The sequence below is a fragment of the Physcomitrium patens genome, chromosome 15, assembly GCF_059467195.1.
Source record: "Physcomitrium patens ecotype Gransden chromosome 15, ASM5946719v1, whole genome shotgun sequence".
NCBI lineage: Eukaryota > Viridiplantae > Streptophyta > Bryopsida > Funariales > Funariaceae > Physcomitrium > Physcomitrium patens.
The window spans coordinates 5,645,848-5,656,260 of NC_143424.1; the positions used below are offsets into that span (position 1 = coordinate 5,645,848).

Genomic DNA, 10,413 nt, shown 5'->3' on the forward strand with positions numbered 1-10,413 from the left:
GACGTCAGATTCAACAGAATCATGACTTTATTTGGGTCGTCGACAACTATAGATCAGCACTGTACCACCACAACTATACCACCAAATCTACATCATTGGACTCACCCCAGCGCCACGTCTCGAAGGTCAGTGAAGCGGTACCGACTATAGTCGGAGATCCATGGTTTGAAACTTTATTGCGTGCGACACGTGTCAAATCAGTAACGTCCACACAATGAAGGCTAACACGCGGCGAGCCTGCGCTTCCCCCTACTATGAATTTGTCATTGTGGAGCGATATGGAGTGATGCACGTTGCGGCATGCCGTACCCAAGCCGGAACTGACGCCAATGAGCGACCTACAGCAAATCTGTGCTAAAGACATTGAAGTTTGTTTAAATACACATAAATATACACATACTTTTGAAGAGAGAGAGAGAGAGAGAGAGAGAGAGAGAGAGAGATGAAAATCGGGTAATATTCGATGATTCGTCACAATCAGGAATGAAAGCCAAAAGAATAAGAAACTTTGTACTTTGTAGACCTTGGTACGGGCAATGAACAGTATGAAGTGTTGCATCGTTGTCTTGAAACACCACATGCTCTTATCCCACCAGTATATATACCGTAGTTAACGAGTCTCCTGCCACACGATCTCGCATCACCTTCCTCTAGAACTCAGAAGAGGACTGCAGGTGTCACACCAGGTAAGCTCTCTAACACACTGACATCTCGTTATGATATATACCAGTAATAATGTCTTGCTTTAATCGCGTTGCTGAGATCTGATCAGGATTGTTTCTAGCCGCAAGTACATGGAGTTGGTAATTTAAGCGACTTCTTTCAAATTTTCCTTGTTCTTTGTCTTACGTATCAACTTTAGCTGCACACAACGACATCGGCATGTTGGTGACTGCATTTCTAGAATCTGAATTTCAGTGACAGACTTCATCAACAGCAAGAACTCACAATTTAAGTCTGCATACGAAAGGCAATTTTCTAATTTTCATTGCGAACAGTGGGAATCGTTCAAGTGTTTGAGAAGGAAGTTCTGCAAACAGGCGACTTCCAGTATGGCTTTGAGAGCCGGTCAGGAGGCAAATTCTTCGTCGGACTCAATCAACGTCCCATCATGCTTGCAACGGTTCATGAAGGATATTGTCCCGCATGCATTGGATGTTCCACGTTCTCCTGGTGGGGGGGAGAGCGTACCGCGTCCTAACCATCTCTCCGGTGAACCCGACCCTCACGTTTGCAAGGAGTTTCCTTGCAAGATATGTAATCGACCTCACTAGACAGGGAAATTTCACCTACATGTGTTGGAAGCGGATTGCAAATATTTCATGAATTGATTGCAGCAACTTCTTCCACACGATAGCAATGCTGCAATGACTAAACTGGCAATAAGAGATCCTACTTTCTCATGTATGGTTGTCTTCTTCCAAAACGTGAGGTATCTTACATATTAATAAAAAATAACCCTTTCAATTTGAAGTGGAGCAGCATCTCGCTAGTTTATTTATTGGATATTTATAATAAAAACATGCATTGTGAATATTCTTTTCGGGTAAACATATGCTGGAAATAAAAGGAAGAAATAATGCATCGTCAACATTGGGGTTACTCAAAGGGCGTATGAAAAAACACTCCTCTCAGATGAAGTAATACCGTCAGCTCAACTCAAAAGTGGTTACTAACCTTATGTTCAACCTCCTCATTTCAAATGAAAGGAATGCTTATACCCGCAGACGTGTGATGCATGTGATGCAGTACAAAGACAGGTCCACAGACAGAATGCGGCTTTCAATTATTAGAATCTTGTCGGTACCAGTCCCCTTCCTTCGCACCCTGAGACTTGTAATCACATGTCCTATGTTACTTTTACAACACACGATTATGGTGGGAAAGAGAATGACACATGGTCAATGGAGCTTTCGTGATTGTCTCGTGAAATTGAAACCATTTATCATAACATGAGACCTAATATCCGTAATTCTCGGAGGCAGGTTTCATGAGCAAGACCATTACTCTTCGCCTAAATCAGGAACAACAGAACGTCGAACTTGCTTCAGTGATGCGATGCTAGCACGTTTTTCATTCACCACATCTGACCCCGGCAAACCACATTTTTTCCAGTCTGATAAATTATTTAAGTCAAAGGTGTTTCCTCGTTTAAAACTTTGCATATTATTAGATGTTCAATGCTGTTTCGATCTAGACGAACCTACCACATCGGAAGCACGAGAAACACTGTGCATTGCAGGGTTGCCCATAAAATACAACTAAATTCTACCCTTAAAATAGTGTACAAGGACATTAGACAGGTGAGTTACAAATTTCTATGAGCAGAAGTCCCTCACAAAAATTCAATTCATGATTTTGCAAGCTCGTGAACTGGATTGTTTTTAATCCATAAGGTCTCAGGGTCAACATACAGTTGGAAGAAAATGAAGAGCGCAGACTTTGGTGTATATGGTGAGGGTAATAAAATGATGAAGTCGACATGAAAGTTTTACATAAGCCTTCATGAAAGTTGTCTCTTAATGATGAAATACAGGTACGAGAACAGAAAGTCATACTCTGTAGGATGGTCCAGCCAAATGTTCTTCAAAACCTCATGGTTTTTAGAGATAAATCTAGACAGGAGGTCCAAGCTCAGTCAGTCGAGTGTAGATGGCCGTTTACGTCTTTCTTGCCTGTTAACCAGCTGTTAAATATGTATTAAAACGCTGGTGTGTTGAACGACTAACTGCACGAAAATCGAGACACTTCACCTCACTTGGTTTCGCTGCGTCGCACATGATCTTTTAGACGATCTACACGCATCTTTTCATTGATACTTATACTTAATCACGATCAATATTCGGTATGTCGTTAGAGTTTACTGGTCGCTTACTCAAAATTCCGAAAGCCGCACTCACTCCACATGTAGAGTTCAATAACGTGTATCAATCTCAAACAGGAAGAAAGTTTCCATGTGGAGCCAAATATTACTATATGTGGCCAAGAGACAGAGTGCCTACCCACTCGCAGCTGACTTTACAATCTCGGTTTGCCAAAAGCTAGCATTAAGAGCCGTAAACAAAACACGGCATGATCCTAAAAGAACTCCATTGCCACATTTGGACACCTACCAAAAAGTTTTAATTTGTAGCGCAGACTAGTCAGTTAGACAAGAATCTGGTGTTGAACCCAACCCCAGTACAATCAGGAAACTAGGGGATCCTCATGCAGCAGTTAGTCTGCATGACGATTGTCACATGCTGGAAAAACTCATGGGTCCCACTTCTAATTCAGCACCGATTTGGACATGCTCCACGCACGGGTAAACACTGTTGAGACTTGTTACCTCTTCCACAGCATAGAATCTAGACTAAGCGGTCGGGAGACCGATGATCTCATGACATGTGAAGTTGATGTGAAGTTCTTCTTCACTCACAATGAAAACATTGTTCAGATTATCCATCGCAAACCCCTATCAATGTGTTGCCTGAACCCCTACCAGTCCTTATGACAATAAATATCTCCACCGAGCGTAATCATCTAGCCAAGCGTATTTTGAACTTCTACCTGCATGCAGGATTAACTTATCAATACCAATAATCAGGGCACCGACCGATTCGGATTTGCTAGCTGGGTGCCAGTAGCAGGGCGGTAAAGCGCTCCGCTAGAAATAGCCCTAGATTTTCGATATGAGTTAATGGTTGAGTTTTTCTGTAGCAAAATGCACAAGCGATCATGATAGTGAGCGGAAATTTCGTTGCAGTTGCGCATCGATTTGATTCGTGATCATATTGCCACTTGAGTTTGGAGCTCCAATCGACGGCCCGGCTTCAGAATCTGAGCATGGCTTCTATCGATCGGTCCCAGACTGGGCATGCCGAATGCGCTGGATAGCACCCGCTTGCGTCTGGAGTGGAACCCTCGCGGGTTCTGGTCTGACCCCGAGAGTACTGTGACGTATAATACGAGTATTTGATGTTGAAGCGTGGGGGCTGCCTGACTTATGTTAGATGACGTGTGTCAAGGTGAATGATGACGTTGATGCCACCTGGCACGCAAGTGATTAGTTTCCATGTATTAGAAATCACAAATAGACAACATTTAACTAATAAGTGGTGAGTAAAAACAAACAAGGTAAATGACACATCTTATTGAGAAGTTGCAAACTTCCTAAATGCACCTTCCTTGACAAGCTAAAAAGCATGTAACACCTTGTTTAAAATTATGAATAAAGTTACTAAACCCTATAATTACTAAAACCTAATTTACCTCAATAATTATATTACAGTATCAAAGCAACAATAAAATTGAGAACTTACTAGAATAAGTTTCATAAATATAAAAAACTAGAAATAAAGCTTACAAGAAGAAGGGTTGTGTTGAAGTTGTTCTATACAAAAATTGGGGTATCAATAGACCTTTCCTCATGAACATGAATTCAAACAACCTCACTACCAAAGAATGGTCAAAATTTGATGACTCTTAGTACATGGTGTGGAAACAAAAGATAAAAATGAAATTTAAAATAGAGCCAATACCAATCACAAAACTAAAGTTAAAAAATAATTACCACCAATAAATCAAGCTAAAATTCTTACTTGGAAATAGAAGGATCATGTTGTCCTTGCAATTTATTGAGATTGTATAGACAATTTCATCTTCTTATGTGTAGGAACATGCAAAATAATTGATGAATCATGGTTGGCAAGAAAATATATATTTTGCTAGTGATATTGTCATTCAAACACACCTATAAGAAAAATTTATAATTCTAAAAATAAGAGTAGAAGAATCTATAACACAATATCAAGGACATGAACTAAAAGATGATACATAAACTAATGAAATCCGTATCAAAGAAAGAATGACAAAATAAAAATAAAGAAGTATGTATATTAAAAAAAACTGGAAAGGCTTATTGCCAAAAGACAAGAAAACTTGAGACTCTTAAAACTAGCTTAAAAGCTAGAAAAGAGTTGACAAAAGTGAAGAAGGCTTCACTCTTGTCTTTTATATACTATCTAATTAAAGGCTACGTGGCAATATTCTAAAGGACCTCAAATGTGTGTTGACTTTGTAGGATACATGCCTTGACTTACAAGGCAAGTTTTTCTATATGTGGATCACATAGTTAACTTAGTCTTCAAGCTAACAACATGTGTGGTACATGGCCAACTTGTTGACCACGTTTCTAATCCAAAAAGATAATTAAAGACATCTATAAAGTCAAAGAAGTGTCTATAAAGCTTCTAAGAAGCTTTCGTAAAAGATATTATAGAATTAACTTACTTTTACCTACTTCTACTTACTTCTACCTATTTATACAAGTAATTACTAGCTTACATGCATATGTTCGTGCCATTATCCTCTTTTCTAGGGACAAGTTCTATGAGGAGCGGTCATCATATGTTGAGAAAATCTATAATGCAAGAAATTGTATTCGCCACAAACTTAGATTTTTGTTCTCTTTGAAGATGGTTGATAGGGCCTCTCAACCATCAATAATGTTTTATACCAAGGCCGAAAGACCACCTAGTTATTTGATCATTGTTGAGGCCTTCATAACTTCCTTCAAATAAAATATTTGGAACATTGTCAGGAGTTGTTTCAACCTCTAATAAAATTACCCAACATCAGAAGTCTCTTCCAAAGTCGAGATACCAAACTCATTGTATCTCGCCATCTATTTAAAGAAAAATATGTCATTCTTCAGTATCTTCATCTCGATTACATCATCTTAAAGGTTGTGACAATTGAAATATCTCATCCGACAAGTCAGCAAACAAAGGCTCTTCAGTCAAATCCGCTAGTTGTTGGTTCTCCATCTTCTTAGCGTCACAACTACAAAGAAGCTACAAACAAGGATTGAAAGAAGAATGTTATCTTGCCTAGATCTTATTTCTTTTATAAGGAAAGTTTTTATTTTAATTTTGATGGATGTCATAGATAAAAAGCCTCCATTGTCTTTATTGTATTTGCAAGATTCTTTATTGGCTCCCATGTACATTCATTAATATTATATCCACGCCAATGGATAAGATATTTTAATTTAATTTGATGCCGCCTTGAATGTAGGACTTATTTCACTTTGAACTCTTCATTATTGTTTACTTCTATAGGAAGAGGTGGAACTTGTCTTCTTCTTGGTATGTCCACTATCTTGTATGGTTCAAGCAAAATCATGTAGAATACTAGATGGATTTTCATTGATTTTGATAGGTATAAATGACATGCAACTGGATTAATCTGTGTAGAAATAGGAAATGGTCCAAGCCTTTGATAGTCCAACTTGTCACAAGCAATAGTGGTCTTGATATTGTGACAAAGTAATCATACCTTATCACCCCTGTGAAGTTGTCACGGATACAGAAATACAGACTCGAGATCTAATAAGAAGTTCAAGAAGAATTGGCAAGAACTAGATTAATTAGATGAATACAAGAACAACACCAGAGAGGTGAGCTAGAGCTCGAAGAGATGTGTTATCGAGACTGAAGAACTCTTCAGCCTCGATTCCAATATATACTCCTATTTAGGAAACTTTTCAAGCAACTTCTACTAACTAGGAAGCTTCAAGAAGGTTCCAGAGACTTTCTTCTAGAAGATTCTAGAAACTTGTGTCTAGAAGGTTCTAAGAACTATGTCCCTAACATCTTCTACCAACTAAGAAGCTTTTAAAAGATTCCAGAGACTTGCTTCTAGAAGGTTCTAGAAACTTGTCTCTAGAAGGTTCTAAGAACTATGTCCCTAACATCACCCCCTCTTTTAGCTTCGAGGTCTCTGAGAAGCAATGTTGTTGTTAATCAGTCCCAACGTAAAAAAATAAAGATCTGTCGCATAACGTCTGCTATGAACTCCAACTGTTGTTCACGAGGCAAGTGGTTAATCGGCCCTTGAAGCCAACGGTAGTGGCCCATTCCTTCAACTTCTGACCAAGCATGAACTTCTGTGTCCTCATTGTGAAATTTTCTTGTAAAAACGCCTTTTGGCTGACCATCATAAGCAGGCTCGAATTCAAATACAATAACCAATGATCAGTTACTTGGTATCCTCTGTCGTCGTCGTGGTGTAGGCAGTTCTTCATCTTGGGGTCGCCTTTGTGAGCTAGTCGGTTGAAATAATCTGACAGGCATAGTATCTATCTCTTGGCTATCCATATCAAAAGACCAAACTATGGCTACTGAAAAAATTCTATTTTATCTTAGAAAAAATAAATACATCAACTACGAATTTTGGTGGTACTTTCTGCCTTTCTTATATTCTTGGGTGAGCAAGCTTCAGAAAGAAGCTATCGTCGAACCGGCTTAGGTTTATGAGGATGTTGTTGATGAAACTCCTGTACCTTTTGCGGCGCATTGGCAAGATTTTCAGCTGGCTCCTACGTTCACTCATTAATGTTGTAGCCGCACCAATGAACAAGATACTCCAACTTGCCCCATCTTCGCCGTGAATCCAACACCTTTTCAACCTCGTATCCCTCGTGGTTCTCGATGTCAATACTAGGTGGCGGACATTGCACTCTTCTAAGAAAAAACGACTCTCGATAAGGCTCTAATAGAGAAATATGAAAGACTGGATGTACCTTCATAGAAGCCGATAATTCCAAACGGTACGCCACTGGATTGATTTACTTTTGGATGATAAATGGTTCCAATCTTCGATAGTCCAACTTATCACATAGTCACTTGGTCTTGATATTCCGACGAAGAAGCCATGCTTTATCTCCAATTTTGAAAGTAGGTGCTTGATTTCGAAATCTATTTGCAAACGCCTTGTAGGATTCTTGAGTGGATGGTAATTGAAGCTTCAACATATTTTGAAGCTCTGATAGTTGTTTCGCAAATCCTTCAGCTGTTGGATTGTTATTTGTTGATGGACTCAATAAATCAAGCTTCGGATGATACCCATAGTTAGAAAAGAATGGTGTGTATTGAGTCGACGCATGGAGGGTGTTGTTATATGCAAACTCGACTAGCGACAGATATGTGGTCCAATCATCTTGCTGATAGTTGATGCTGCATCATAAGTATAGTTCTTAGACTTGGTTCACCCGTTTCGTTTGGCCGTCAGTTTGAAGATGAAAAGCCGAAGAAAGCTTGATATCCACCTTCAGTATCTCAAAGAGAGATCTCCAAAACTTTGATATGAACTGGGTTCCTCGATCTGATACGATATCATCTGGTAGTCCATGATATCGATATACATTATCGAGAAAGAGCCTTGCTGTGACTTCACTAGATGATGTCTTCTTGCAAAGGACAAAGTACTCCATCTTTGTAAGCCGATCTACTACGACAAAGATGCTGTCAAATGAGTTCGATGATGGCAGTTCCGTGATGAAGTCCATGGAAATTGAAGACCATGGTCAACGTGGAATCGACAATGGCTGCAAGAGTCCATAAGGGTGATGCCGAGGACTCTTGGATCTTGAATAGATGTTGTAGGAGAGGAAAAAATCTTTCACATCCTTCCACATTTGGGGCCACCAAAAATCTCGAGAAATAAGCTCCAAGGTCTTATTGAATCCAAAATCTTCCGCAATTGGAAAATCGTGGCGAGATTGAAGAACTCGGAGTCGTATTGGTCCTTTTGGGATATATAACTGCTCATCAAAGTATATAAGATCTCCTTCCACCTTGAACTTGTCGTCATTGGCACGATGCTTAATATCAATGGCTATTGCATCTTCAATAGACACGGCACGTACCTGATTCAAGAAGTCAGCATCAATTGGTACAATAGTAGCGCATAGCTGAAATTGCTCTGACTTCAATAATGTCATATATTGTTGATCAAACGCTGCTTCTCTAGCCTTTGGTACAAGATACGATCTCCTTGATAAGACATCAGATAGTCCTTGCTACTTTCGACGTTGATAAGTGATAACAAAATCGAACCTAGATAGCAATATACTCCACCAAGCTTGATGTCGATTTAGAACTCGAGCCGACATGAAATACTCCAAATTCTTGTGATCTGTGTATACGGTCATTGGGTGTGCAGCTCCTTCAAGAAAGTGATGCCATTTTTGGAAAGAATCTACTATAGCAAGAAGTTCCTTATCGTGGATCTCATAATTGATTTTAGCAGCAGAGAACTTTCGAGAATAGAATGCAACCGGATGGAGCTTCTTGTCTTCTCCCATTTGTGAAAGTACAACTCCCAAAGCAAAATCCAAAGCATGAGTTTCTAAATAAAAGGTCTTTGTAAAGTGTAGATGTATCAAGATTGGAGCCGTAGTAAATGCCGTCTTCAGGTCTTAAAATGCCTTCTCCGCTAGAGGTCCCCATTCCAACTTATCCTTGCATGTCAATCGAGTGAGAGGAGCAGCAACTTGAGAGTAATTCTTGATGAAGATCTGATACAAGTTGGCAAAACCAAGAAAGCATTGTACGTCTCTAACCGTCTTCAAAACCTCCCAGGACACGATTGCTTCCACCTTCTTGGGGTCCATCTTTAAGCCTTCCGTACTCGCAACGAACCCCAAAAACTCCATCTCTATTTAGTGAAATAAACACTTCTCTAACTTGGCATATAGTCCTCTCTCGCATAGTTTCTTCAAGACCAAACGAACGTGCTTTTCATGCTCTTCCTCGTTTTTGGAGAATATCAAAATATCATCCAAATAGATGACAACAAAATTGTTAACGTGCTCTCGGAAAATGTCATTCATCATATGTTGAAGGATCGCTGGAGCATTGGTAAGACCAAAGGGCATGACATTATACTCAAAATCGCCATACCTTGTACAGAATGCTATCTTCCACTCATCTCCTTCCTTGATACGTATGAGGTTGTAAGCTCCCCTTAGATCAATTTTTGTAAAGATCCTTGTACGTCCAAGTTGCTCTAAGACACCAGAAATCAAGGGTAATGGATAATGATTCTTCTTTGTTACTTTGTTGATGCCTCGATAGTCCATGTACATTTGCAATGAGCCATCTTTCTTCTTCACAAATAAGATGGGTGCTCCAGTTGACGATTTTGAATGACAGATGAAGTTCTTCGCTAGATTCTTGTCGATGTACTATCGTAACTCCGCCAACTCTGTCTGCGATAGATTGTAGATTGGGCCAAAAGGCGGTTGTGCTCCTTTCTACAAGTCTATGGCGCAATCATATGGTCGGTGTTCCGATAGCATGTCAGCATTCTTCTTTTGAAACACGTCTTTAAAATCCTTATATTGCTCAAGTATACTTGTTGTCGAGATCTTTTTCCTGGTAGTTGGAGCTGCATGAATGACAAATGGTGTGCCTTCCTTGGACGATCTTATAAACGCTCTTACTCCAATGAATAAGGATTTTTCTATTCGAGATTTTTTACTAGGCTTGCTCTTGGGTGGTTTTGTGGGAAAGGTCATCTTTCGCAACCTCCAATCTATGGATGAGTTATGCTTTTCCAACCAGGAAAGACCAAGAATAACAAGATTTG

General features: G+C 39.5%; 1 long non-coding RNA gene across 2 annotated transcripts; it reads left to right on the forward strand.

Annotated features, from left to right (window-relative positions):
- Positions 1 to 410: 410 nt before the first annotated feature.
- LOC149987719 (uncharacterized) lies at positions 411 to 1,473 on the forward strand. 2 transcript variants are annotated; one of them, XR_016506489.1, is made up of 2 exons: positions 411 to 686; positions 919 to 1,473. It is a non-coding gene; the product is annotated as an uncharacterized LOC149987719 (long non-coding RNA). The 2 variants fall into 2 exon arrangements; XR_016506488.1 differs by having other exon boundaries at positions 999 to 1,473.
- The last annotated feature ends 8,940 nt before the right edge of the window (positions 1,474 to 10,413 follow it).